The 23636-nt window shown below is 47.2% G+C and overlaps 1 pseudogene; it reads right to left on the bottom strand.

The window, feature by feature from the left end:
• LOC144806567 (uncharacterized) overlaps positions 1-23636 on the bottom strand; it is a 55809-nt pseudogene that overhangs the window by 24562 nt on the left and 7611 nt on the right.

Genomic DNA, 23636 nt, shown 5'->3' with positions numbered 1-23636 from the left:
CCACCCAAGAAGTCTACGACAGAATTTGCCTTTCGGACAATTCTTGAGGATACGGAGGAATTGTTGTTGTAAGGATGAGTACTTTGCACATGCCTCCCAGCTCGTCGAAAGACTGGTTGAAAGAGGGTACCCAAAGAAACTTGTGAGACACGCCCTTAAACGAGCATGGTGGGTCCCCAGGGACTCGCTGCTTGAAAAAAAGAAAAAACAGGAATCCACTAGAATCGTGTGCGTAACAGCTTTTTGTCCCAATGCACACCAACTAAAGAAAATGATCAATACCAACTGGCATTTAGTTAAAGATCTACATGAGGACTTTTCGGAATTGCCATTGTTTGCATTTAAGAAAGATATGAACGTGGCAAACCATCTGGTCAGGGCAGCATTGCCCAATGAACAACAACTCAATCTCAGACAAATGCTTCAACTCCCTCCAATATTGGGACATCATAAATGTGGGACCTGTACATGCTGTGAGCAAACAGTAGAAGGATCAGTTTTCTCTTTTGAAGGCACTCATTGGAAGCATGAAAGCTTTACTAACTGCAAAACGAAAAATGTAGTTTATGGGATATTATGCCCATGTCCAAAACTGTATATTGGGAAGACCACGCAAGAGATCCGTCAAAGGATTACCCAGCACAAATCTCGGATAAGAAGACATGTGGCAAATGCACCACTCGTCAACCATTGGATGTCAAATGAGCATAAGGAATCTGAACTCTCATGGACGGTAATATCAAAAATCGAAAATGACAAACGCGGCAGTGACCTGGATGCCAGACTGAGCCAGCGGGAAGCTCTGTTAATTATGAAATATAATACCGCAATAAATGGCCTCAATGAAATTTCAGAAATTTTCAAGCTTTGAGAGGGCCCTCCTCAAAACTTTCAGAAGGCACCCCTGGATGATAACATCAAGATATACATTGCCTTTCTAACACTATGAATACTGATTGAGAAGTGTTGAACTGCGAACCTTTATATTTTTCCTTCATACTAAATATTGGGTTCACCATGAGAACTGCCCACCTACCTGTGCCTCGCAACATTCACCTAAAGCAATATCTTGAATTCTAAGAACCCCCACTGCCCATGCGCAACAGTCACTTCATTTGGACTACCTCAGGACATACAGGACTTCAGTTCCCACAATGCTTCACGCAACAACGACTATGCGATATAAAGGGAATATTGTTCTACACCCACACAGACAGCCCCATCTATGGTACAATAGGACGACCTTAAAAACATTTTCATTTCGTTTAGAACCACCTTTTATATACATTGGACTTCTGGTCCCAGAATGCTTTGCTACGTGAGACCGATCATGTGACATACAGGAAGTAATTTTCCACACTCACTCAGGCACTGACTGAATTCAATCTGTGCCATGGCTCACCAGGACGTTTTTGTCGAACTAGGACTCTGATTAACTCAGAAAGTTTTGCTTGATTCAGGTAAGACTGCATCCAAGTCCGAGATTGCTTTAACAGAAAGCAGGACGCTAAGCAAAAGAAAATTGTGGAATCACTTCTATTTTAATACCGGTTGTGGCGCGCAGCTCAGCAAAGAAAGGTTTCAATATGCGAGCGCGTTTCCAGTTCGGCGCTAACCAAGTGCTAACGCAGGTCACAAGTCCGTAATTGGTGGTTACTTTTTTAACCTTACAGAAAAAGATCATCCAAACTACTCAACAGCCTTAGGCGAGCCGCCCACGCTGTGTGTCCGCCATCAGATCATCTTCCTCCCATTGGGGTAAGTGTCGGGGTAGAGAATGAGAGAATAAGAGATGTGATGCATGAATATGACTAACCTGCAATGTTTGTCATGTAAAGAAGGACCTAATCAGAACTTTCAACAATTTTTTTAGATTCCCATATACCACCACTACATAGGAGAATGGTAGCAAAGACTCAAGGTAGGGGAAGCGCCATTGGGGAGGCACACTTAAGTTAATTTTTTAGTTCACCTACAAATGGTTATGTTTTGTTTTTTGTAGAGTCTTCTTGGTCCTGATGAGAACCCCACAAGTTTCAGGGTTCGAAACGCGTCGACCATTATCCCAGGTCACCCTTTCTAAGGAATCACCATAGCTCATCTCAATCCGCTTTTTTGTCAAGAATTTGTTACAAAAAAAGTGCCTTAAACATCATTTCAGAATAATTTCGACCATTGATGATTTGGATTTAAATCTATTTTCATTTTATATTTGGATTTTGGTGCCCTTTGGGATTGTTTTGTTTGTAGTATGTTTGGGAAGGATGAAAGAAGTATGGATGTGGTATAAGTGAAAAATTTGTCATTTCAAATGTGTTGTATATTTATTGTATATAATAGTATATATAATACTTGTTTATGTTGTTGTACACACAGTATATATATTTGTTTTCTAAGATTGAAAATTGAAAAAAGAAATTCTTGATCATTAAATGATGCAATTGTTAAAGCAGGCTTTTATAGTACTGGCACTAAAAATCAGTGAGAGCAGTGCAACTTAATAAACTCTGCACTAGCGGAAGTCTGCAGAGTGCGACAGAGTTTCTATGGCACTTCGTGGAGTTCCGCGGAGTAAAACTCTGCAAACGACGGCAAGGCATTATCAAAACGTGACAGATATCCTGCCTGCCTTATTATAATTGCCACAGGATGTAATGCATTCTTAATGGGGCGGGCAGGATACCTGTCACATTTGTGATGGAATAAACCATCCGCTGAAATCTAAATGAGGCCTTTGGTGTACATTGTGTCCAGTGTGGCTAGCTGGGCTTGACGGATCTTGTGGTTTGTTGGTCTCTCACTGCTTTAAGGTCATCGCCAGGCAGACCTTCTGTCAGCTGCGCCTCGTGCAGATCTTCCTTCCAGGCAGGACTTCTGTCAGCTGCGCCTTGTGCAGATCTTCCTTCCAGGCTGTACTTCTGTCAGCGGCGCCCTGTGCAGATCTTCCTTCCAGTCAGGACTTCTGCCAGCTGCGCCTCGTGCAGATCTTCCTTTCTAGGCAGGACTTCTGTCAGCTGTGCCTTGTGCAGATCTTCCTTCCAGTCAGGACTTCTGCCAGCTGCACCTTGTGTAGATCTTCCTTTCTAGGCAGGACTTCTGTTAGCTGCGCTTCGTGCATATCTTCCTTCCAGGGTGGACTTCTCTCAGCTGTGCCTTGTGCATATCTTCCTTCCAGTCAGGACTTCTGCCAGCTGCGCCTTGTGCATATCTTCCTTTCTAGGCTGGACTTTTGCCAGCTGCGCCTCGTGCAGATCTTCCTTTCTAGGCAGGACTGCTGCCAGCTGTGCCTTGTGCATATCTTCCTTTCTAGGCTGGACTTCTGTCAGCTGTGCCTTGCGCATATCTTCCTTCCAGGGTGGACTTCTGTCAGCTGCGCCTTGTGCAGATCTTCCTTTCTAGGCAGGACTTCTGCCAGCTGTGCCTTGTGCATATCTTCCTTTCTAGGCTGGACTTCTGTCAGCTGTGCCTTGTGCATATCTTCCTTCCAGTCATGACTTCTGCCAGCGGCGCCTCGTGCAGATCTTCCTTTCTAGGCAGGACTTCTGCCAGCTGTGCCATGTGCATATCTTCCTTTCTAGGCAGGACTTCTGTCATCTACGCCTTGTGCAGATCTTCCTTCCAGTCAAGACTTCTGCCAGCTGCGCCTCGTGCAGATCTTCCTTTCTAGGCAGGACTTCTCTCAGCTGTGCCTTGCGCATATCTTCCTTCCAGGGTGGACTTCTGTCAGCTGCGCCTTGTGCAGATCTTCCTTTCTAGGCTGGACTTCTGTCAGCTGTGCCTTGTGCATATCTTCCTTCCAGTCATGACTTCTGCCAGCGGCGCCTCGTGCAGATCTTCCTTTCTAGGCAGGACTTCTGCCAGCTGTGCCATGTGCATATCTTCCTTTCTAGGCAGGACTTCTGTCATCTACGCCTTGTGCAGATCTTCCTTCCAGTCAAGACTTCTGCCAGCTGCGCCTCGTGCAGATCTTCCTTTCTAGGCAGGACTTCTGTCAGCTGTGCCTTGTGCAGATCTTCCTTCCAGGCAGGACTTCTGCCAGCTGCGCCTCGTGCAGATCTTCCTTTCTAGGCAGGACTTCTGTCAGCTGTGCCTTGTGCATATCTTCCTTTCTAGGCTGGACTTCTGTTAGCTGCGCCTCGTGCATATCTTCCTTCCAGGAGGACTTCTATCAGCTGTGCCTTGTGCATATCTTCCTTTCTTGGCAGGACTTCTGCCAGCTGTGCCTTGTGCATATCTTCCTTCCAGGAGGACTTCTATCAGCTGCGCCTTGTGCATATCTTCCTTTCTAGGCAGGACTTCTGCCAGCTGTGCCTTGTGCATATCTTCCTTTCTAGGCAGGACTTCTGTCAGCTGTGCCTTGTGCAGATCTTCCTTCCAGGAAGGGGCTTCGGTCAGCTGTGCCTTGTGCATATCTTCCTTCCAGGGTGGACTTCTGTCAGTCGTACCTTGTGCATATCTTCCTTCCAGGGTGGACTTCTCTCAGCTGTGCCTTGTGCAGATCTTCCTTTCTAGGCAGGACTTCTGTCAGCTGCGCCTTGTGCATATCTTCCTTTCTAGGCAGGACTTCTGTCAGCTGAGCCTTGTGCATATCTTCCTTTCTAGGCAGGACTTCTGTCAGCAGCGCCTTGGGCAGATCTTCCTCCCAGGCAGGGCTTCTGTCAGCTGCACCTTGTGCAGATCTTCTTTTCAGGCAGACCTTCTGTCAGCTGTGCCCTGTGCAGATCTTCCTTCCAGGCAGGGGCTTCTGTCAGCTGCACCTTCTGCAGATCTTCCTTCCAGGCAGGACCTTCTGTCAGCTGCGCCTTGTGCAGATCTTCCTCCCAGGCAGGGTCTTCTGTCAGCTGCTCCTTGTGTGGATCTGCTTTCCAGACAAGGACTTATTTCCTCATGGATCCGTTCAAAGGTTGGGAGAGGTAGAACTGGTCAAGGTCATCTTCTTTATTGCAGTTCTACTGGTCAAGCCACAGAGGTCGAGCTCTGAGATAGAGAGTCTGGATTTTCTGAGCTCTATGGAACATTAAGACAGTTCTACCGCCTCCAGCACACACTACAAGACTCCAAGAGTCAACGCTACAAGTGCTGCTCCAAGGTTTAATTCAACCAATGTATCTGAACATCCCCTGGCAAATGCCAACTAGAGAAACAATCAGTCATTTATTAAGCCGGGGGCCGCTACTGATCGAACAGCCAGGTCTTAGTATCCTCCTGAAGGTCAGCAGGTCTTGGGTCTGTCGTAGGCTCAGTGGGAGGGTGTTCAATGTCTTGGCGGCGAGGTCGGAGAAGGATCTCGCGCAGGTGGTCGTTCTTCGGATGCGACGGACGGTGGCGAGTGAGGTCGGCGGAGCGTAGCTGGCAGTTGGGGGTGTAGAAGGAGAGCCGTCTGTTGAGGTAGGCTGGGCCGTTCTTGTGAGTGCCTTGTGTGCGTGGATGAGGAGCTTGAAGGATATCCTCTTGTTGATGGGGAGCCAGTGTAGGTTTCTCAGGTGGGGGTGATGTGGTACATCGAGGCTCAGTCGTGCCAAGGCATTTTGGATGCATTGTAGTCGATTGATGAGCTTGGTTGGGGCTCCCGCTTAGAGGGCGTTTCCGTAGTCGAGTCTGCTGCTGACGAGGGCCTGGGTGACTGTCTTTCTTGTATCTGTCGGGATCCATCTGTAGATCTTGCGGAGCATGCGGAGGGTGTTGAAGCAGGAGGAGGAGACGATGTTGACTTGCTTGGTCATTGGAAGTGTTGAGTCGAGGATGATTCCCAGGTTGCGTGCGTGGAGGTTGGTGGTCGGGGCTGCCCCCAGTGCCGTTGGCCACCAGGAGTCGCCAAGGCTGACGGGTTGGAGCCGAGGATGAGCACCTCCGTCTTGTCCGAGTTCAGCTTCAGACGGCTGATCTTCATCCAGTTGGCAACAGCCTACATTCCGTCATGGAATTTGGCTTTGGCGGTGATGGGGTTCTTGGTGAGGGAGAAGATCAGCTGAGTGTCGTCGGTGTAGGAGATTATATTGAGGTCGTGCTGTCAGGCGACGTGTGCGAGCGGGGCCATGTAAATGTTGAACAGTGTCGGGCTGAGGGAGGATCCTTGAGGTAGGCCGCAGAGGATCTCTGAGGCTTCGGAATGGACCGGGGGGAGGCAGACGCTCTCGGTTCTGCCGAAGAGGAAGGAGGTGGTCCATTCCACGGCCTTGTCTCGGATCCCTGCGGCCTGGAGGCATGCGCGTAGTGTGCGGTGGCAGACTGTGTCGAAGGCGGTGGAGAGGTCTAGGAGGATGAGGGCTGCAGTCTTCCCCTTGTCTAGCAGGGTCCTGATGTCGTCGGTGGCGGCGATGAGGGCTGTCTCGGTGCTGTGGTTGCTGCGGAACCCTGACTGGGAAGGTTCCAGGATTCGGTTGTTTTCGAGGTATCGGGTTAGCTGTCTGTTAACAATTTTCTTGATGACCTTGGCCGGGAAGGGGAGCAGAGAGATGGGTCGGAAGTTCTTGAGGTCTCTTGGGTTTGCCTTGGGTTTTTTGAGTAGGGCGGTGAACTCGCCGTGTTTCCAGCTCTCTGTTAAGGTCGCGGTCTCAAGGGAGAGATTGATGAAGTTGCATAGGTGGGGTGCGATGGAGCTGCTTGCTTTGTTGAAGACGTGGTGCGGGAAAGGGTCTGACGGTGAGCCGGAGTGGATTGTGCTCATGGTCTTGATGGTTTTTTAAGTAAACAAGGGAGCCCAATGGATACCCTGGACCATGGGTAGTCAATTATTATAGAGAACAAAGGTCCTAAGGATAGTTCAATAAAATAAACAATGAAATTATAGACCGAAATCAGTACTATAATAAAATTTTCTCCACACAGCCGGGTGAGGAAATATTTAATGTATGATCAAGGAGAAATCAATTGACCTAGGGGAGGTCACATACACACATTTAGATAGGGCACAATCCTGTACCTATCCCAAAGTCAGAAAACATATAGTAAGCAAAGTAAACAAGTCAGGAAAAGGGTTTAACATGTAAAAAACGTTGGAGCCAACTGTCGCTTGCAAAATGTTACACAATCTCAGCAATCTTCGACATACAGTATCTACAGGGCAATATACAGATGAATTAACTGCAGAACTGTTTAAGCGTCGACGTTTCAATCCCCTGGCTCCTAATAAACCGGGATCATCATCAGGACTGTATTAATCATTGCCTGTTTTAATTGCAGAAGCCTGTTGGGGTACAGATGGAAAAAATAATAAGGGAACAACATAAGGCATCCGCCTACAATTGTAAAAGCTTTTCAGTAGCGAGGTCCATAAACACATTTAGCTGGCAGCTAGTGATTAAACAGGTGACCTTAGTTTGTGACTATGTGACATGTTCAAGGAGCAAACATGCAAGTGAGGGCCACCTGGTAAACCACAGCTTAGTGCAAATGGAGGTCACGACATGGGTAGGAAGACCAACCTTTACCGTCACTGTGAGTGGGTGGGTGGGTGCTGAGTTACAATGATCGTGGTGGACTGTTAGCTCTGGCCCCTCCTTGCTTTCAGACAATTCTGATATTTGCAACCAGGCCATTACCTCAATACCGGTGCACTAATATATATTTGCACTAAGCTGTGGTTTACCAGGCGGCCCTCACTTGCATGTTTGCGCCTTGAACATGTCACATAGCCACAAACTAAGGTCACCTGTTTAATCACTAGCTGCCAGCTAAATGTGTTTATGGACCTCGCTACTGAAAAGCTTTTACAGACGCTTAAACAGTTCTGCAGTTAATTCATCTGTATATTGCCCTGTAGATACTGTATGTCGAAGCTTGCTGAGATTGTGTAACATTTTGCAAGCGACAGTTGGCTCCAACGTTTTTTGCCTGGTAAACCCTTTTCCTGACTTGTTTACTTTGCTTACTATATGTTTTCTGACTTTGGGATAGGTAAAGCATGGTCTTGATGGTGTCATGGACGCTCACGCTGGTCCAGGCTAGCAAAGGCATGTGTTCGATGGTGTGCGGAGGGTCTATTGTGTTGCTGTCTGTTGGGGCTGTCTGGGTGTTGAAGCGGTCGTGTATGTCTGCTATCTTGCGATGGAAGAAGGTGGCGAGGGAGTCGCACAGGGCTTGCGACGGCGGGATGTCGTTGGTGTTGGAGCTGGGGTTGGAGAGTTCCTTCACGATGTTGAAGAGCTCCTTGCTGTCGTGTGCGTTGATGTCGAGGCGGTCTTTGAAGGAGGTCTTCTTGGCAGCCCTGATGAGGTGGTGGTGGTTGCGGACGGCGTCCTTGCGTGCTGCGTTGCTGTCCGGAGTTTGTTCACGTTGCCATTTCTTCTCTAATTTCCTGCAGGCATGCTTGGAATCTAGGAGTTCTGGGGTGAACCAGCTGGCCCTATTGCTGGTGTCTCTGTGGGGGGGTTTCTTCAGTGGGGAGAGGGTGTTGGCGCAGTCCTCGATCCAGCATCTGAGGTTGTGGGCAGCGACGTCGGTGTTGGAGGGTTCGGTGGGTGGGCTAAGAGCAAGGTTTGCATGTAGTTGGTCTTCGGTGATTTTGCTCCAGCAGCGGTGGGGGATCTGTTGGGTGCGGTGGTGTGTGGTGGGTTTTTGGAAGGTGATGTGGATGCAGCGGTGGTCGGTCCAGAGGAGTTCGGTTGTGTGGCTGACGGAGACATGCGGACTTGAGGAGAAGACAGGGTCGAGCCTGTGGCCTGTCGGAGTGGGTAAGCGTTGTGACGAGTTGTCTCAGTCCGAGGTTGGCGAGGTTATCGATCAGGGTTGTGGAGTTGTTGTCGTTGTTGTTCTCAAGGTGAAAGTTCAGATCTCTGAGCAGGATGTAGTCGGTGAAGGTCAGGGCGTGCGTGCTGATGAAGTCGGCGATGGAGTCACTGAACTGGGGGCGGGGTCTGGGGGGCCGGTATACGAGGGTGCCTCTGAGGGTGGAATTAGGGTCTGTGTGGATCTGGAAATGCATGTGTTCGGCGGTGCTGAGCGCGTCGTCAGTGCTAGTCGAGACCCTGATGCTGATTCCTTCTCCACCTCCGTTGATGCGGTCTCTGCGGGTGATCTTGTAGCCGTGTGGGATGGCTACGGCGATGTCGGGTGCGGAGGAGTTGTTCAACCAGGTCTCTGTCAGGAAGGTGACGTCTGGGGAGGTTGTGATGAGCAGGTCCCAGAGCTCGACGGAGTGTTTGCGTGCGGAGCGGGTGTTCAGTAGTATGCATCGGAGGTGGTTGAGGTCTTTCTTGGCGAGTGGTTTGTCGGCTCTGTGGCTGGTGTAGCTTCAGTTCTGGCAGGTGAAGGGAGCGTGTGTGCGTTTCGGGGCGGCCTTGAAGCAGTTGTGGGTCCGTCCGGGGTTGAGAGCTTGCAGAGTGCTGGCATCATAGTGGTGGCGGGTGTGGGGGCCAGGGGTTCTTGCGCTGGGCGCGGTCCAGGCGCGGGCAGGTGCAGACAGGCTTGCTGCATGCCAGCAGCGCGAACGCGCAGCGGCCGGCATGTGTGGGGAGGTGGGAGTGAGGAGCAGCTGGGAGGCGGGAGCAGCGAATGGGCAGTCAGGGGGCGGAGCCGCAGGGGACACAGTTGCGGGGGTGGTGAGGGGCGACGAAGGAAACAGAAGGCAAAAGGGCACAACAATTGAGGGGGAAACAAATGGCACAGAGGGCAGAAAGGTCATAAAAAGGGCAAGAAGGTCATAAGAATACAGGGGAAACGAGTGGCACAGAAGGCAAAAAGGTCACAGGAAGGGCAAAAATGTCACAGAAAACGGGGGGAAATGAGTGGCACAGAGGCACAAAGGTCACAAGAAGGGGCAGAAAGGTCACAAAAAACTGGGGGAAACGAGTGACACAGAAGGCAGAAAGGTCATAGAAATGAAGGGGCAGCTAAGCAACAGAAGGCAAAAACGGGCAGAGAGACACGGGGGCCACGAGGGGAGCAGAAGGAAAAACCAGGCAGAGAGACATGGGGGCAGCGAGGGGAACAGAAGGGAAACCGGGCAGAAAGACATGGGGGCAGCGAGGGTGAGAACAGGCACAGGTGGTGCTGTGCGGAGGGGGAGCAACCTACCTGGAATGGTCAAGGGTCGCTCTCCTCACCACGAAGGGGCCAGCCTATATGGGGAGGTGGAAGGGAGGAGCAGCTGGGAGGCGGGAGGTGGGGGCAGCAAATGGGCAGTCAGGGGGGGCGGTGGACACAGTGGCGAGGGGCGACGAAGGAAACAGAAGGCAAAAGGGCACAACAATTGAGGGGGAAACGAGTGGCATAGAGGCAGAAAGGTCCCAAGAAAGGGCAGAAAAGGTCACAAAATACGTGGGGAAACGAGTGGAACAGAGGCAGAAAGGTCCCAAGAAAGGGCAGAAAAGGTCACAAAAAACGGGGGGAAACGAGTGGAAAAGAGGCACCCAGACCCAGCGGCGTGGGTAGGTCGAGAAGCTGGACGCACGGGAGACTTTAACCAAATTTTGGATGTATGAACCCGATGTACAGTCCGCCGGGTACTGTTGTAGCGTGTGTACTTGACACATTAGGCAGAAGCAGCACAACACAGGTATATTACCACATGGAACACATTTCCTTTTGTGAGATTTTTAGAATAGTACACTAGAAACTCAGATAGATCCTGCGAACGTAGACAGTCTTCTACTATAGATACTTTCATTACTAAGGTCCTGAAGAATCGCCTGTCATTGTACACACACGCGAGAAACATGTTGACCATTTAGATCACACACTAACTGAGACTCATACAGGAAATATTGAATTCCAACGAGTACCGGCTAGTCTTTCATTTTAATTAAAGCAGGGGACCACGAGAATAAACTTGATACTGGTACTCCTAGCTTTATTTTAACTCACATATACGTCTACGCTGTTCTGGCCCCACACCCTCACTTCATCTGACGGCAGTTGGATAAAAGATCTCCGCTAAAGTGCCCCTCTTTAAGGTGTTGCCCGTTGGTTATTGCACCGCCGACCCAACGAGGAGCATCTCAGATGATGAAGCATGACACCTGAAAGGGTGTGTGAGGGCATTACATCCCAAAAAATGGATGCCCAACTGTAGGACTCATTGAGACCAACAGTATCCAAACATTAGTGTGACACGTACATTCACCAATTTGAGGAACAGCCAAGCCTTTTTGTAAAACTTACGACTTTAGGGCACACGCTGAGGTTGGACCTACCACTCTTAACGAGTGGAAATTGCCCATCGAAACCCCCTCCCCCTTGTCGTAAACAGAGGCACAAAGGTCACAAGAAAGGGCAGAAAAGTTCACAAAAAACGGGGGCAAACAAGTAGCACAGATGCACAAAAGTCACAAGAAATGGCAGAAAAAGGTCACAAAAAATGGGGGGAAACGAGTGGACAGAGGGCACAAAGGTCACAAACAAGGGTAGAAACGTCACAGAAGTGCAGGGGCAGCTAAGCAACAGAAGGCACCACGGGCAGAGAGCCACAGGGGTCGCATGTGGAGCAGAAGGAAAAACCGGGCAGAGAGACACGGGGCAGGGAGGGAGAGAACGGGCACAGGCGGTGCTGTGCGGAGGGGGAGCGACCTACCTGGAAGGGTCAAGGGTCGCTCTCTTGACCCGCCTGCCTGCCTGCACCATTACTTGTAATGGGGTAACCCAGTAACCCTCAGAACCTGGGTAGGCAATGGTAAACAAAAATTGGTTCTGTCGGAAAGTGAACAATTTCTTAGTTACACAACATATATTCCTATAACTTTTCTTACTTAGTTATACTTGGAAGTATTTGAATAGGAAAATCACACACCACACATTTTTTATCAAAAAAGAGAGAAGGGTTGTTATTCATCAATCCCTTTACAGAAATTAATTTTCAACACTTAAAAATTGGTTGTCCATACAATAGATTTTCAAAACAAAATGCACAAGTGAATAAATTGTGATCAAGTTATTTGAGTGTATAATACAGTGAAACAATTTTTACAGCTAAAATTAAAAGAAGTACAGGTCCAACAATGGTTTCAATTTCCACAGACAGTACAATTATTTCTATTTTTCTGCTGGGATATAGCAAGGACCAATTGGTTTAGGCGTCCTATAGAGGCAGAAATAGGACGCCTAAACCAAGCAACCCCCCCCACCCCAAAATACGAAATTTCAGGTGAGCAATTAAATGAAGGGTGTTATCACCCACTTGTCAATTTCACACACCCCGTACTAAAACAGGCACGCCTTTTTTAATTGTAGGTTGTCCCTTCTTCTCTTTCGTCCTGATGAAGACCCGAACTGGTTGCTAATAAGACAGCACCGTACTCCAGGGTCGAAACGTCGACGTTAACTTTCCAATTGGTCCTTGCTATATCCCAGCAGAAAAATAGAAATAATTGTACTGTCTGTGGAAATTGAAACCATTGTTGGACCTGTACTTCTTTTAATTTTAGCTGTAAAAATTGTTTCACTGTATTATACACTCAAATCACTTGATCACAATTTATTCACTTGTGCACTTTGTTTTGAAAATCTATTGTATGGACAACCAATTTTTAAGTGTTGAAAATTAATTTCTGTAAAGGGATTGATGAATAACAACCCTTCTCTCTTTTTTGATAAAAAATGTGTGGTGTGTGATTTTCCTATTCAAATACTTCCAAGTATAACTAAGTAAGAAAAGTTATAGGAATATATGTTGTGTAACTAAGAAATTGTTCACTTTCCGACAGAACCAATTTTTGTTTACCATTGCCTGCCTGCACCAGCAGAGTGCAGAAAGCTTTTCTAGCACCTGGAGGTAAATGGACTTTCTCTATCTGTCGTAACTGAAGATGTTAATCCTTGGTAACATCTATCCCCTTTGGACAAGGTCCTCCATTTAGCTATCAGAATGTAACTCATCCTGCGCAGACACAAACCCTCTAGTCCGTATTGCATGAAGCTGGGAGGTTCTCACCCAAAAGAGGGCCCTCCACAAATTGCTGACATTTTCTTACATCCACTGGACAGCCATGGCAACACACAGACCAACTACACCCCCTCAGGGATCACCAGTCCATCTGCCAGGATCAAGACTCAGATCTTTCAACCTTCTCTGTTACCGTCTTTGGAACGGCCCGTCTCTGGGATTCGTGGAAGCTCCACACTCAGTGAGCTCGGAGTTGCCTTGTAAAACCATCTCATGAGAGTGGGAGAAAAGAACATTAAGTGACACGCACTGCATAGACGTATAAATAAATCTACTATTATCGTTCCATGTACCATTGTCCTACTACTGATGTTTCGACATGGATGTTTTGCCGTCTATCACAGCAGCTTCTTCATTTAAAATCGTACTCATCAGTTAGTTTTCCATTATACCTATTTACCTATGTACTGTTTCTGACCCTACGACATCTCTGGCAGGCATGCTGTGCTGTCTGTTGCTTCATAAATGGGAAGTAGATTGCTACTGCTGTAGCGTAGTTCCTATATTCCCAATAGGCTCTACGCATTGGAATAATATATCCTATAGATTAGACGTAGGACTGAGGTCGACTAGGTCTCTATTGAATATACTAAACTTAATAGTGAGTGTCAGCTAGCTCAGTGGTCACTAGAAACTTTCTCGAATTCACAAGAAGGGATTAGTTTCTGATAACCGCATAAACATGAGAACTTTGTTTCCCAAGAATGAGAAACATATCTCTAGAGTGGAGGAAACAATAGATACGTATTTTACTCAGTCAATCGTGCATGCTTCGTTTCTACAGAGTTGCAGAGAAATAGTAAGACAGGCATTTTCAATAAAAAGGTTTATTGAACAGTCTTCTTTCTCATACAAGAGAAGTGAACTGCTACAATCGTTAAGCAGACTGCGAAGTATAATGCGTACAGCGAGAATAGTATTATAAAATAATACTGTAAGAGCATTGTATGGGTTCTAAGCCATATAAAAATACATACATAAATACACAGGCTAAAATACTCAACTGGTGCTTCTAAAATACGCCTACTCCAATGTACCTAACCTAAGTCTAGTACAAGGGAAGAAGTAAGTATTGTGTAGAATAGGTTTAGATTTCTTTGCCAAGAATCTATCCAAGATTTCTCTAGGTTCTAATAGGCTCCATACCTTCGTTAGAATGAAGGAGGTCTGGTATCTCTGTCTTGGGACTCGACTTCCCAACTCCCCGCAAGGGGAGCTTGGAAACACTGGAGCTGGATTCTCTGCAGGAGAAGTGACAGCTTCCCGATCAGTGCGTCAGCTGGAAGGTCGGCTTCCTTCGGCACTTTCTTTAGCGAGCTCCGTCGGGCAAGTGTATAGTCGAACTGCTCCGAACCACCGTGTCTTTCTAGAGCAAGTGGAGGTATATTTATACCTTGAAGGTGTCTAGGAATGCCACATTTTGACATGAAGTCGGGCATAATAACGTCAGGAAAGAACCCCTAGGGAACAGTTGTTCTTTGCAAAGTACATGAGTTCTTGGACAAATCAATATTCGAGCAAGGAGAAGTTCCCTAACTGCTTAAGCTGATTTTCCAAGTAATCGTTATGACGTTTGGTACGGGTGGAAGTAGCCATGCCTATATTTGGTCTGCATGGGATATGTCTAAGTAAGGACTTGATTTCTATGCCTATATAAGGGCAATGTGAATCCTACCTATATAAGGGCATGAATCGGGAAAATTCACTCGGAGCCTAAAGGGCCACACAACACTGCAGGAAGAGGGCAGTGACCTTGCAGTTAGATGCACTTGATTGGGATAAAAGGTACCATGTTTGTTAGAAAAGCTGCAACTATTAGAATAATACCATACCAAAAGCAGCACATATAATGCAATAACAGACCATGTACTAGAAAAATGTGATGCAAACAATGCAATAACACAGACCAGGCACTAGAAGAATCTAATGCAAACAATGCAATAACACAGGCCGTGCACTAGATGCAAACAATGCAATAACACAGGCCGGGCACTAGATGCAAACAATGCAATAACACGGGCCAGGCAGTAGGATTGAAGCAAATAATGCAATAACACAGGCCAGGCACCAGAAGAATCTAATGTAAGCAATGCAATAACACGGGCCAGGCACAAGGAGAATCTGATGCAAACAATGTAATAACACGGGCCAGGCCCCAAGAGAATCTGATGCAAACAATGCAATACCACGGGCCAGGCACCAAGAGAATCTAATGCAAACATTACAATAACACGGGCCAGGCACTAGGGTTGAAGCAAATTATGCACTAACACGGGCCAAGCAGTAGGAGAATCTGACACAAACACTGCAATAACATGGGCCAGGCACGAGGAGAATCTGATGCAAACAATGCAATAACACAAGCCAGGCACGAGGAGAATCTGATGCAAACAATGCAATAACATAGGCCAGGCACGAGGAGCATCTGATGTAAACAATGCAATAACACAGATCAGGTACTAGGGGAATCGGATGCAATCAATGCAATAACACGGACCAGGCTCTTGGATTGAAGCAAATAATGCAATAACACGGGCCAAGCAGTAGGAGAATCTGACACAAACAATGCAATAACACGGGCCAGGCACTTGGATTGAAGCAAATAATGCAATAACACGGGCGAGTCACTAGGATTGATGCAAATAATGCAATACCACGGGCCAAGCAGTAGGATAATCTGACACAAACACTGCAATAACACGGGCGAGGCACCAGAAGAATCTGATGCAAACAATGCTATAACACAGGCCAGGCACCAAGAGAATCTGATGCAAACAATGCAATAACACGGCCAGGCACTAGGAGAATCTGACGCAAACACTACAATAACACAGGCCAGGCACTAGAAGAATCTGATGCAAACAATGCAATAACACAGGCCAAGCACTAAGAGAATCTGATGCAAACAGTGCAATAACACAGATCAGGTACTAGGAAAATCTGATGCAAACAATGCAATCACACGGACTAGGCTCTTGGATTGAAGCAAATAATGCAATAACACAGGCCAAGCAGTAGGAGAATCTGACACAAACAATGCAATAACACGGGCCAGGCACTTGGATTGAAGCAAATAATGCAATAACACGGGCCAGGCACTAGGATTGATGCAAATAATGCAATAGCACGGGCCAAGCAGTAGGAGAATCTGATGCAAACAATGCAATAACACAGGTCAGGCACTAGTAATTAAAGCTCTTCTTTGTCTCGCAGTATCTGCCATTGAACCGGCATTGCAAAGATCACCCACTCGGAAAAGGTCGCGGGCGATTATAGTGCGGAACCGGGCATTCTCCCCTATACTACCAACAGGGAGGACCGCGGTGGAAGTTGCCGGTCTAGTCCTGAGTTCCTGGACACGGGCGCGAGGTCTAGACCAGCTGTGAAGTGCGCCGATTGATTTTAGAGCGCTTCGGTGCCTCGGTTAGTTCGGTAATTTAGAACTGGAGAGAAATACCAATTTAAAGTGAATAGGAAAAAAGAAATATAAAGAGAATAATTAACCCTTACCCATTGAATACTTCAGTTCCTGATTTCTTTGTTGCTTGGTTGATGACAGAGGCTCCAGAAGGTTTCTAAGGGAGAAGTAAGAAGAATTCAGAAGATAAGAAAGTAAGGCAGTGAGGGAATGAACGAATGAGTGAAAAAGAATAAATTAACTCACCGAAAGGGTGCGAAAATTTTGTTTATAATGCAGGTTACCAAAGAATAAAATAGTTATATTGAAGAATAGATTAGGAGCAAAAGCCATAGGCTCTCTGGGTAAGGAAATATATATATATATATATATATATAAATGAGAGAGAGAGAGAGAGAGAGAGAGAGAGAGAGAGAAAGTGAGAGAGTAAGAAAGTGGAGAAGGAATTGAAGGAAATTAGTAATGGTGTGCTTTTCTGTTACATCGATTTCCACTCATGCTTGAAGAGAGAGAGGGAGTAAGAAAGGCATAAAACGGAGTACGGCAGAAAGGAAGATGTAGAGTGGAAGAGCCAGATGGCCAGGTAGTCTCTTCTCTGTTCCATTCCCCTTTTTCCCGGCTGTGTTCACACGGCTACTAGTACACTCTTCAGTTGGTGGCTGTGGGAAAACCAGTGGTGGACTTTGGAAAATCTCATAGTTCTGCTCCGAATTTGTAAAAATCTCATAGTTCTGCTCCTGGGAGTGTTGGCACTGTGAGTAACCACGACCCTTATCAGAGTGAAGTGCCCACGTCAATACTCACCTGAGCAGAATGGCTAAAGGGTTCAATTATAAAAAATTAGGAAATATTCTTAAGGAGATTCAACAAGAGTTGATGGGAGTCAGGGAGAAAAATATGGTAATCAAATTTTAAACGAAGGCCCACATTTCTTAACTCAGTGCTCATTGTACCACATATGTCGACCTACTGTCTTCCCAGATGCACAATCTTGTAGAACTTCCATCTTGTCGTATCTCAATGGAGACGCAGCTTCATGGTCAATGCCCCTGGTCACCCAAGACTCCCCAATTTTATAGAACTTCGAGGAATTCAAGAAAGTGTTTTTGTGAATTTTTGATAGTCGGGTAATGAATTACTGGAGTTGAGGCAAGGGAATCGAGAGCGTGTCACTTACCTGGCCCAATTTAACAAACTTGTTGTAGAAACTGAATGGCCGGAGGCCAAAAGGGCAGCCTTGTTCTATTGGGGTTTGAAAGAGAACTTAAAGGATGCGGTGTCACCGATCCCAAATCGCCCTACAGAAGTTTCAGCTTTGATTGATTTCGTTTTTGAGATAGACTATCGACAAACGGAAAGAAGGGGTGAAAGACAATGCAAATTTCGGCCCAGTGTACCACGCTTTGACCGGGTCAACACATAGGTTGTTAAATCTGGTGATAAAGAACATGCAGTCGAACCTATGCAAATTGGAACTATTAGAGGCCGCCTTTCCAAAGAAGAGAAAGCAAAGCGTTGACAGAATAATCTATGGCTTTATTGTGGTATCAGTGAACATTTTGTAAAGAAATGTCCCAAGAAGCCAAAAACCTTCAAGAAGGAAAACTCTCTGCACCACTAGTAGAAGGAGTTGGGCTGGTGGTTGCTAACAAGGATACAACTCCAATTTCTCATCAGGTGGCCAATATTCTACAATCTTCCGATCCACACCTTATTCTGACGAGGACCCTAAGATTTCAAGACCGAGTTCTTTCAGGAGTGGCCGTGATGCTGGACTCCGGTGCTACGGGGAACTTTTGTGACCTCAAATATGCCTCGAAAATTGGTCTGAGGCATTACCTAAAGAGAGAAGTGAGGCAGTTAGGGCTGTTGAGGGTACAAATGTATCTTCCGGCCCAATAACCAGTCACACAGAAGTTGTGGAAGTTGTCTCTGTTGAAGGTCAGAAGGAAGAGATTCAATTTAACTTGATCGATGCTCCTCAGTTTGGAATCATCCTGGGTTTGCCTTGGTTAACTGAACACAACCAAGTTATTGGTTGGAGAATTGCTTCGGAAAAAAGCAGAACGAGCAAGATGGAAATCTAGCAGCTTTATTATGCAAGCAAAAGATGATGGTGTTTGAGGTGCAAACTGAGTCTTCCGGTAGAATAGCAATAGTTTGCTGAAGTTTTCAGTGGTTTGGAATCAAAGAAGTTGCCCCCACATCATTGGTATGACTGCAAAATTTGATTTGGAACCTGGATCTAACCTTCCTTGTAGCCGAATTTATGCGCTTACTGAAGCTGAAAACCGTCATCCTAAGAAATACTTAGAAAACGGGTTCATACGACCTTCACAGTCCCCCGTTTCTTCACCGTTATTTTTCATTCCAAAATGTGACGGAGATCTGAGACTGTGTATAGATTATTGTGCCTTGAACAAGATTACAATAAAGAATCGTTAGCCTCTTCCCCTGATTTCAGTTATTCTAGATCAGGGGTACTCAAAGTACGTCCCGGCAAGCCTTCAGTGGCGGCCCGCGGAGCTTGTGACACATCGCACCTGTGTGTTTGTTTTTTTTAACTTCAGCAAACATCTCGGGGAGCAGCAGTGCGTAATCAGAGAGCCTGCTCTGTGGGGGCCCCGGGCGATTCCAGCCACAGTCAAGAGTGGAGCTGCAGGGGCACTAAGAGGTGAACAAAGCCTCATTAACAGACAAATGGTCGTTTAAAGACCTGTGAAGTACTGGGGTGCCCGGGAGGCTGTGTCAGCCAGGCTGACACACAGGGGAGAGGGGGTGGGAGGGGGGAGGACAGCAAGAACTGAGAGCCGGTGAGGTGGGAGGGCAGAGCAGGGAGTGAGAGCCCGGGTGTGGGAGGTGGAGGGCAGAGCAGGGAGTGAGAGTCCGGGTGAGGGAGGTGGAGGGCAGAGCAGGGAGTGAGAGCCCGGGTGAGGGAGGTGGAGGGCAGAGCAGGGAGTGAGAGCCCTGTGAGGTGGGAGGGCAGAGCAGGGAGTGAAAGCCCGGGTGAGGGAGGTGGAGGGCAGAGCAAGGAGTGAGAGTCCGGGTGAGGGAGGTGGAGGGCAGAGCAGGGAGTGAGAGCCCGGGTGAGGGAGGTGGAGGGCAGAGCAGGGAGTGAGAGACCGGGTGAGGGAGGTGGAGGGCAGCAGGGAGTGAGAGCCCGGTGAGGGAGGTGGAGGACAGAGCAGGGAGTGAGAGCCGGGTGAGGTGAGACAGATAGAGACAGATAAAGACATATAGAGACAGAGGCAGAGACAGATAGAGACTGGGACAGACGGAGCTAGATAGGGTCAGAGACAGGGACAGACAGAGACAGATAGAGGCAGAGACAGATAGAGGCAGAGACAGATAGAGGAAGAGACAGACAGCGATAGAGACATAGAGAGACAGAGGGAGAGAGGGAGACAGACATAGGAAGGGATGAGATAGACAGAGGGAGGGAGACAGAGGGAGAGAGGGAGACAGACAGAGGGAGACAGACACAGACAGACAGACGGAGACAGACAGAGGGAGGGAGACAGACAGAGAGAGGGAGGGAAACAGAGGGAGGGAGACAGAGTGAGGGATGGAGACAGACAGAGGGCAGACAGAGGGAGGGAGACAGATGGAGATGGACAGTGGGACACAGATAGAGGGAGACAGATGGAGGGAGACGGAGAGAGGGAAGGAAATAGAGGGAGGGAGAGAGAGAAAAAAGAGAGGTAAGACAGAGATAGACGGAGGGAGAGAGACAGAGGGAGACAGAGAGAGGGGGAAGGAGGGAGCGAGAGAGATAGAAGGAGGGAGACAGAGAGAGGGAGGGAGAGATAGGGAGAGAGAAAGAGAGATGTGTGTGTATACTGGTCTGTTGGCTCAGTGGATGAACGCGTCAGCTGCAGGGGCCTGAGTTCAACTTCATGGTCACAGTTTCACAGTTTTTTTCGTTCTAGCCCCTTCCCCCTCCCCCACTGACTCCGCCTCCACCGGTGTGGCCCTTGGCCACAAACCACACTGTAAATTTGGCCCCCGAGAGAAAGTTTGTGAGTACCCATGTTCTAGATGAACTAAAAGATGAAAAAATCTTCAGAAAGTTAGATTTACATGGGGAGTGCCATTTAATTTGAGTGAGAAGTGGAGAGGAATGAAAAACAGCATTCAGAACAAAGTATGGATTATATGAGTACCAAGTGATGCCCTACAGTTTGAGCAACGCTCCTGCAGCCTTCCAGTACTTCATTAATGATGTCCTGAAGGAGTTCATTGATCAATGCAAGATTGTTTACATCAACATTTCGATGTATTCCTCATCAGAAGAAGATCACCAACGGGTCAAAAGAGTTTTGCATTGCCTGAAGGAAAGCAAGCTTTACATAAAACTTGAAAAATGCGCTTTTGGGGTGAAACCTGTGGATTTCTTGGGATTTGTAATTGCTCCAGAAGGTCTTACCATGGATATTAAAAACATTGAGGCAGTCTTAAATTGGCGTCCTCCAACCTCTGTGAAAGATACAGAGCTTCATCGGGTTTGCAAATTTCTATTGGAGATTCATTCAAGATTTTTCCCTGAAGGTACCACCAATTACTAAATTGCTACGGAAAGGAGTACCTTTTTAATCGTCTGCTGAGGCAGAAGATGCTTTCCAGTTCTTGAAGAAGAGTTTTACCACTGCACCAATTCTGCTGCATGCGCATCCTATTCAACTGTTTTACCTGGAGACTGATGCTTCTAAACAGGCCATCGGAGAGGTACTTTCAGAGAGACACAAAGAGACCGAACAGTTGCATCCGGTGGCATATTACTCTAGAAAATTGCAACCAGTGGAAATAACGTATACTATTTCAGATAAAAAACTCCTCGCTATCAAAGATGCGTTCCAAGAATGGCGACATTACCTAGTCAGAGCAAAACATGTGGTGACGGTAATCACCGATCACCGGAATCTTCAGTTTCTGAAGTCTGCCAGAACGCTCACACCATGCCACCTTAGGTGGTCCCTGTATTTCGCCAATTATGACTTTGTAATAACTTATCGGCCAGGAAGAAATAATGGAAAGGTAGATGCCAAGTCTCGCATTGACACGGATGGAAGAAAGAGTCCCATTAGTGATCAAAAGATAATTCCTGAAACTAAGATCGTTGGAGCCACTAGTGAGAAAACGCTTGTAGACAAGGTCAAAGAAGCCTTACCTTCTGAAGGAATACGCGGCTTGGCAGAGAAGGAGTCAACTCAAGAAATTGTTGATGGATTGCCGTTTCATTCCAAGGCCTTGTACTTACCAATCAAAGAACTTCAACAACAAGCGTTGATCGACTGTCATGACAGTCCATTGGCTGGTCACCCTGGAATCCACTGAACGGAGGAGTTGTTAAGGAGACAGTTTTGGTGGCCAGGGTTGTCCAAAGATGTTCGAGTTTATGTGGAAGGCTGTGAGATTTGTCCAATGGGGAAGACAAATAAGCTGGCTTCTCGGGGTCTATTGAGACCTTTGCCTACCCCTCCATTTTCCTGGCACACTGTGACTATGGATTTGATTGTTAAATTGCCTTCTAGTCAGGGATTCAGTTCAGTATTACTCATGGAAGACTCGTTCTCAAAAATGGCGCATTTTGTTGCCCTGAAAGGGAAGTCATCTGCAAAACAAATAGCCACACAATTCAATTAACGTGTTGTAAGATACATGGTATTATTCCAAAGGTTTTGATCACAGATCGTGGATCTCAATTTCTATCCCATTGTTGGAAGGTTTGTACAAGGGGTTTGGGAATTGAGACACGTTACCCAACGACTTTTCATCCACAAACAGATGGTCAAACTGAAAGGGCCAATCAAGAGTTAGAAAAGTATCTCAGACTGTTTCTTTTGGATCAAGAGGGAGAGTGGCTTGATCTTCTTTGGACTGCAGAGTTTGCACATAATAATGCTAAGAATGCCTCTACTGGTTTTCCCCCTTTCTACTTGAATTATGGAAGGCATCCTAATTCTGAGGTTTCCTCTCAAGAAGTGTTGGTGCCTGCAGCACAAAACTTTGCATCTTAGCAAGGTACACAAGTCTGCCACCAAGAACTTAATGAAAGCTAAGGAACGCTACAAGCAAAGTGCAGATGAAAAAGAAGACCTGAACCAGATTTGAGTACAGGGGACAGGGCATGGTTAAGCACAAGAAACCTAAAGCTTAAAGGAAATAGAAAGTTTCAACCCCGATTTATAGGTCCATTTCCTGTGGAGCAAGTAGTGAATCCAGTGACTTTCAAACTAAAACTACCACCACAGCTAAAAATACACCCAGTGTTTCATGTTTCTCTTCTTAAAAAGGTTTCACCCCATTTGAAAGAATTGAGGAAAAGAGAACCTATTTTAGTGAAAGGACGAGAAGTATTTTAAGTTAAAAGAATCTTAGTTTCAAAGTCCATTCGAGAGAAAATCTTCTATCTTGTAGACTGGAAGGGTTTTGGCCCAGAGGATAGGTCGTGGGTGGAACAATCAGATGTTTGAGGTGCAAACTGAGTCTTCCGGTAGAATAGCAATAGTTTGCTGAAGTTTTCAGTGGTTTGGAATCAAAGAAGTTGCCCCCACATCACTGGTATGACTGCAAAATTTGATTTGGAACCTGGATCTAACCTTCCTTGTAGCCGAATGTATGCGCTTACTGAAGCTGAAAACCGTCATCCTAAGAAATACTTAGAAAACGGGTTCATACGACCTTCACAGTCCCCCGTTTCTTCACCGTTATTTTTCATTCCAAAATGTGACGGAGATCTGAGACTGTGTATAGATTATCGTGCCTTGAACAAGATTACAATAAAGAATCGTTAGCCTCTTCCCCTGATTTCAGTTATTCTAGATCAGGGGTACTCAAAGTACGGCCCGGCAAGCCTTCAGTGGCGGCCCGCGGAGCTTGAGACACATCGCACCTGTGTGTTTGTTTTTTTTAACTTCAGCAAACATCTCGGGGAGCAGCAGTGCGTAATCAGAGAGCCTGCTCTGTGGGGGCCCCGGGCGATTCCAGCCACAGTCAAGAGTGGAGCTGCAGGGGCACTAAGAGGTGAACAAAGCCTCATTAACAGACAAATGGTCGTTTAAAGACCTGTGAAGTACTGGGGTGCCCGGGAGGCTGTGTCAGCCAGGCTGACAAACAGGGGAGAGGGGGTGGGAGGGGGGAGGACAGCAAGAACTGAGAGCCGGTGAGGTGGGAGGGCAGAGCAGGGAGTGAGAGCCCGGGTGAGGGAGGTGGAGGGCAGAGCAGGGAGTGAGAGTCCGGGTGAGGGAGGTGGAGGGCAGAGCAGGGAGTGAGAGCCCAGGTGAGGGAGGTGGAGGGCAGAGCAGGGAGTGAGAGCCCTGTGAGGTGGGAGGGCAGAGCAGG

Source organism: Lissotriton helveticus (genome assembly GCF_964261635.1).
Source record: "Lissotriton helveticus chromosome 1_1 unlocalized genomic scaffold, aLisHel1.1 SUPER_1_unloc_88, whole genome shotgun sequence".
Taxonomy (NCBI): domain Eukaryota; kingdom Metazoa; phylum Chordata; class Amphibia; order Caudata; family Salamandridae; genus Lissotriton; species Lissotriton helveticus.
The sequence above is the reverse complement of the archived record's forward strand: the minus strand, read 5'-3'. Positions and strand labels throughout refer to the sequence as shown.